This window comes from Pteropus medius, unplaced genomic scaffold (assembly GCF_902729225.1).
Source record: "Pteropus medius unplaced genomic scaffold, Ma_sr-lr_union100, whole genome shotgun sequence".
NCBI classification, from domain to species: Eukaryota; Metazoa; Chordata; class Mammalia; order Chiroptera; family Pteropodidae; genus Pteropus; species Pteropus medius.
Genome location: NW_024344240.1, coordinates 22,392,181 through 22,398,489, shown reverse-complemented (window position 1 = coordinate 22,398,489; position 6,309 = coordinate 22,392,181). Strand labels below are relative to the sequence as shown.

The 6,309-nt window shown below is 41.0% G+C and overlaps 1 pseudogene; it reads right to left on the bottom strand.

Annotated features, from left to right (window-relative positions):
* On the bottom strand, positions 1–116 carry LOC120607529 (uncharacterized; annotated as a pseudogene).
* Between the last annotated feature and the right edge of the window lie 6,193 nt (positions 117–6,309).

Below are 6,309 nucleotides of genomic sequence, written 5' to 3'. Positions count from 1 at the left end.
TGCCTACAGCACCTGATCTTCCTAGGTGGTCTCCCATCCAAGTACTAACCAGGCCCAACCCTGCTTAGCTTCCAAGATCAGACAGTGGGCTTGTTCAGGATGGTATGGCTATAGACCATGGGCTATGGCTCCACTGGGGCACAAATCCAGGACCTTCTGTGTGTAAAGCAGACGTGCTAACGGCTACACTATGGAATCACGTCCTCTAAACTAATTTCACCCAACCTGGCAATTACCTATGGGAATGGCTTCCTGTGGTCAAATTTTGTGTTCCACAATAATAAAATATGTAAAACCCTCACTTAAAAATAATACCACCTAGTGCATCTTTCATCCCTAACTGTCACACCATCTGTATATAAATACAAGAAATTCACAACTTAATTATTAACTGAAACATGGCTATGGTATGCACATTGAATAGATGACCTTTGGGAGAACTCACCTTTACCTTTTTAAGTCTAACTCATATTCAATGTCATTACGGATCCAGGCCTTTTACAAGTGATAACTGTGAAAAAGCTTTTTCTGATACTCATATTGTCACCATTTTGCCTTAAAAAAATTTTTTTTCTGTTGTGTTCCTTTTCCTCTTAAAACTGTTTCAAACACTTTTAAAACTACAGATTTCTGGCATCATCTGGCAGGCTTAGGTCTGCTTTGACTTCTCTTGCCTGTGTGCAGAATCAGCTAGTGTCCAAGAAACCCTGGTTTCTGTAAGCGGTGAATGTAATTAGGGACCAACATCTAGGCGCTCGTGGTGTGAACCCAAATATCTGCATGAGAATGGAAGGCGAGGAGGAGTCTTCACTTCTAGTCCACTCCAGTGAGAGAGCCAGAAAATGAATTCACTGTGATGTGTCCAATATAACTTCAACCCTAAGTCCTTTATAAATAAATATTCTATTGGAAAAACTTTTCATTTTATTCTCCCCTTTCTAACCACCAGCTTTCCACTACTGGTTGCTTCTTTTTAAAAACCATGTTAATGTCATGCAGTATATATTTAAATTATAATTTTAATGAACCTTTCTTTGTCATATGGATGTATATTGACTTAGATCCCAGATGCCCTGGCTAGGGCTGCAAGGTGTCTCTCATCACTTTTATGATCCTTGTGTGTCTTAGCAACCATCCTCTGGTCATTGTGACAGTTACACAATTTCATTTCACCCAACTCTATTGAACTTACTAGGTTTGATTCCAATTTCAAAACATCAGCTAGCTCTCTTATTTCTCTTGGAGCAATTTCTACCCTCTGGTTCTCCTCTGCCTTTTATACTGGAGATAGGTTGTCATTTTGTTTCTATTATCTTCAAGACTTCTCTCAGGCTGTCTCAGTGTATGTGCCTCAACCATTTGCTCTTTAAAGAGGCCAGCTTTTCAGAGGAAATAGAGTCAAAATATATTTGGCAAAGTTAACTATTTAACACAACATGTTTTTGTAAGTAAGCAGATTTCTTTTCCATAGTACATGTAGTGAAGAAAAGCAGAGAACCCAATTTCCGTCAGCTTGTACCCAAATTCTAAGCCCCTCCCCTGTTACCCCATCCATCCTCTGCCAAATCCTCATCCTCAAGTACTTAGCATTTCCTTGCCTTGACCCAGCTCCCACCTCCCAGCTCTACCACCCACGCTGCCACATAGTGACCAGCATGCACTGCATAGCCCCTTCCCTTCTGTGGAGACGGAACCTAAGGCACTCCCATTACCCCTGATTCTTGGTGTGCACCCTTTGTGGAGTGCCCTCCCCTTGAGCCCATGTGCACCTGTGACTTGCTTCTAATGAATAGAATGTGGCAAAAGTGATGGGATGTGGCACCTGTGATTAAGTTATGTTATATCAGACTCTGTTGCTAATAGAGTCGTACTAGAGACTTGATGAAATAAGTGGCTATACTGGGAAAGCCCACCTGGCTAAGCCCAGAGAGTGGCCTCTAAGAGCGGAGGACAGCCCCCAGCAGATGGCCAGCAGGAAGCCAGGGGCCTTGGCCACCCGCCAAAAAGAAATGAATTCTGACTACAACCTGAGTGAGTGCTGATGCAGCGGATTCTTCCCTAATAGAGCCTCCTGATGACAATCTGGCCGACACCTTGATGGCAGCCCTGTGAGACCCAGAGCAGAGGACCCAGCTAAGCAGTGCTGAGACTGATGAAATCATGAGATGATAAAGGGGTGTTGTTTTAAGCTGCTAAATCTGTGGTAATTTGTTGTGCAGCTAGAGAAAAGTAATACACCCACAGGCACTGTTTCTGCTGTGTCCTTCTCAGGTGGTGGCTCGTTATGTTTTCTGTACCACGACATAAAAGCTGGAAGGTAAGGAGTTTGTCTTCCTTACTTCCCTCTTTCCTCAGAACATTTTTCTAAGTCTTAGCTGTATGGCTCTGCTATCTTCTTCCCCTTCTGAGAGCCTCTGCCATTTGCTGACCCCTGGTCCCTCATTCTTCAAAGATCTCAGCATCTGTCACATCCTTCTCTCATCCTAGGTAAATTCAGTATAGGTTGGAGTCCGTTTCTTGACTTTCTTCTCCCTGAAGACCATCTATCTCTATTCTCTCTAAGCCACCCACTTCCACAGTCACACTTTGGGCTCTGGCATCACTGGAAATGGTTCCACTCCAAAATCATTGAGTCGGTCTTCTACCTCCTTCTATCTCCCCTCCTTTCAGCTGGCTTGTTCAGTTGTTCCTACTGCAACAATTTCCCCCTCTTCAGAACCTCTGCTTTATTGATTTCCCTAATTATCCCCATACCATCAGCCCTCTTGCTTCTTTTTTGCCCTCCTTATCAAGCTTAGAGTCTATGCCTATACCCTAAGCTTGATCCTTTGTCATTTTGTCACACCTGTTTGACAAAGTCCCAACTGTGGATGAACCCAAGTATCCAAAATCATTGTGCTTGCACATAAGCAGCCTCTGGGAAAGTCACACAACAGGGCATATTGGTTCTACATAAATTTATAATTCCTATGTTTAAATGAGCCCTCACTAACCCAAGGAACCCTATTGAGTGTCTGTGATGAACTCAGTCTCCCACCATGACCCTTTTTTCCCCCTCTACTTGCAGCAGCTAACTTTCTGTCTCTCTCTGTTTCTCAATCACTCTCTTTAACAGGGAGAATAGAAGCCATCAAATGAAAATCCCCACCTGGGACATAAATCTACCTGTGTTTGCTCCCATTCTATTCTCTTCCCTCCTGTTGCAATGCAAAGGCTATCGTTTTTTCTACCTTAGTCAAATCCCTACACTTACAATTTGGATTCCATCCCTTCCCTTTTATAAAAATTTGTCTTATTTGTGTTCTTTTATCTTCCCCATATATTTGACCTCTTCCTCTTGACTGGATCCTCCTCCATATATGCTTTTCAATATATGTTTTTCTGTCTCGTTTTCTCTTCTTCTGAGACTCCAATTACCCACATATTAGACATTTCATATAGTTCCACAGGTCCCTGTGACTGTTTTTCTTTTTCTTCCTATCTTTTTTCTTTCAGATTGGTTACTTTCTATTAATCTACCTTCAAGTTTATTTTCTCTTTCTCCTGAGACCTTTATTTGGCCATTAAACCTATTCAGTGAACTTTTATTTTATATTTTATTTAATTAATTTATTTTTTAAAGCTTACAGTACCCGGTATTCCCAGGCGGTCTCCCATCCAAATGCTAACCAGGCCCAACCCTGCTTAGCTTCCGGGATCAGATGAGATCTGGCGCCAGTAAGTTTAGTTCTAAAATTTCCACTTGGTTCTTTTTCTTTTTTTTCCTTTTTTGTCCATTTGGTTCTTTTTAATATTTTCTATTTTTCTGTTTTGGTTTCCTATTCATTTATTTATTATAAATGTATTTTTCTTTATATTCTTGAACATAGTTATGATAGTTGCTTTAAAATACTTGTCTGATAATTCCATTATCTGAGTTGTCTTGGAATTGGCTTTTGTTGTTTGCTTTTCCATTGAGAGTGGGTCACATTTTCCTGGTTCTTTGTATGCTGAGCAATTTTGATCTTAGCCAAAAGGCTGAGAAGTGATACTGCTGAGCAATTTTGGATCATAACCTTAATATTTTGAAGGTTATATTGGGGAGACTCTGGATTCTATTTTATCCTTCAGAACAGTGTTGATATTTTTCTTTTATCAGGCACTTAAACTGGTTATACTCAAACTACAAACTCTGTCTTACTTGTAGCAGGCAATTGTTCAAGTCTCAATTTGGTTCTTTTATCTTTAACTGAGATTCTGCTCATTTGTGGTTCAGTCATGAGTCAGAGGACTTAAGCAGAGTTTATACAGAGAATTTTGGGTCTCTTCTCTGGCTCTCTCCTTTCCTTTTTCCAGAATTCACCCATCACTCTGAAGCAACCTTGATTATTCTGGGCTCAATCCTCTGGCTCCTCTGCCAGAAAGACAGTGGGTTTTCTGTTGAAATGTTAGCCATCCTATGCTGCACTGTAACTGTAGCCAATGCAGGGAAAATCCACAAAAATGGGAAGCCAGTTGCTTCTTCCACATTTTGAATCTCCTCTAAAATCTCCCTACTTGGGTTCACTCTCCAGAGCTCTCAGGTTGTTGGAATTTTGGTTTTTATTGTTGTCGTTGTTGTTGGTGGTAGGTTTTTTGTTTTGTTTTGTTTTCTGTATGTTGTCCAGAGTGTATAGATATTATCTGTGGAAGGATTGGTCAATTAGGAGCTTTTCCTCCATACCAGAAATAAGACTCTTTCCACAACGTTTTAAATAGGTTCAGTTCTCCCTGTTAAATTCCCCAACCCCTCCCTTGATCTACAGTCTCCTTCAGCTATCTGTTTTATGTATATCTTCCCATCCACATCCTATTTTTTTGGAGGGGTGGAGTAAGAATTGTCTTACTATCTCCATTTCTCTGCTCCTACTCCCTTCTCAACTCTCTTCATCAAAGCTTCTGCCTCATCATTTGGTAAAAAAAAAAAAAAAAGATAAAAGCCCATCTCAAGATCCCTGATCCCTTTAAACTCACTACATCTGAAGGATACTTATTAGCCCTCATCTTCTTTGAACTCATGATCTTTCCCGCCAATCTAATCTTCTTCCCCTGTTGCCTATCTCAATGAGTGGCTCCACCAACCAGTCTCTTAGGCTGGCCAGAAACCCGATGAGTCATTCTTGACACCTTTTTCTCCCTAATTCATCATATCCATTGCCAATCTGTACATTTCCCTCCATTGTTACTAACACCAATCAAGATCAAGCTAATGTCATCTTTGTGCCTAGACCACTGCTAAAGCCTCCTGTATCCATGTTGGTCCCTGCATCCTTCTAATTTGTTCTCTATACTACAGCCAGAGGGATACTCTGAAAATCCAAATCTGATCCTGTCACTTTCTTATTTAAAACATTTCAATGATGACTTACTTATCCTAGGATATATGTACATGTCAAAATTCTTAACAAACATGACCTGGCATAGTCTGCTGCCTATGTATTCTTTGTCCTTATCTTGATCATACACCTCCCTCCCACCCCACCCCCCAATCACTTGCTCCAAACACATTAACATCTCCTGTAATGTGGCAAATTCATGTTTGGGTTTAAAGCTTTTAAATGTGGTTTTGGTTTGTAGGCAGAATTTAAAGTGTGATTTTAAACCACAGAATTACCCTTGATAAGCATATAGGAATATTCTAAGATCATTAAGAAAGTTGATAGTAGCTGATATGACTATTATTGCTATACTTATTGATTCCAACCAACCGCACAATCTCAGTTGGTACTCACGTGTTCAGCTAGATGGTATACATGTGGCTCAAGCACGCACGCACACACATTCACAAAAACTCATAGATAGTTACCACATGTTTCTGGGTACTCTACATCAGGTGGACAAATGCCAGCAGCTTTATCTTTATCTGAAGGCGTTCTGCAGGGATATTCTGCTTTTCTTGGCCTCTTTATTTTCTGTCTGATTTCACAATGTTGCTTGCGCATTTCTGTCTTTATAGAGTACATGCTAACCACCAGGAATTCTAGACATAGAATCTGCACTTCCTCAGAGAGGGTCTGACCACGACTTTGTAAAACCTAGGTGGCTCCAAACCAGCCCCTAATCAGAAGTGCATGCTTTCTGCAGGCACTGACCCATCTTGGGTCACATATGTACATATACACACCCACCCAGAGTTACTGCTGTTCATTATGCTCAATGATTTTGATCAGTCTCTCTGTTTTTCATGCTTGAGAACTTGGATCCAACCCACTCTAGCCCCCTACAATACATCTGAAGATAGCCAGGGATCTGAAGGCCCTAATTTGGTCCAGGGGTTCGCACACTATAGCC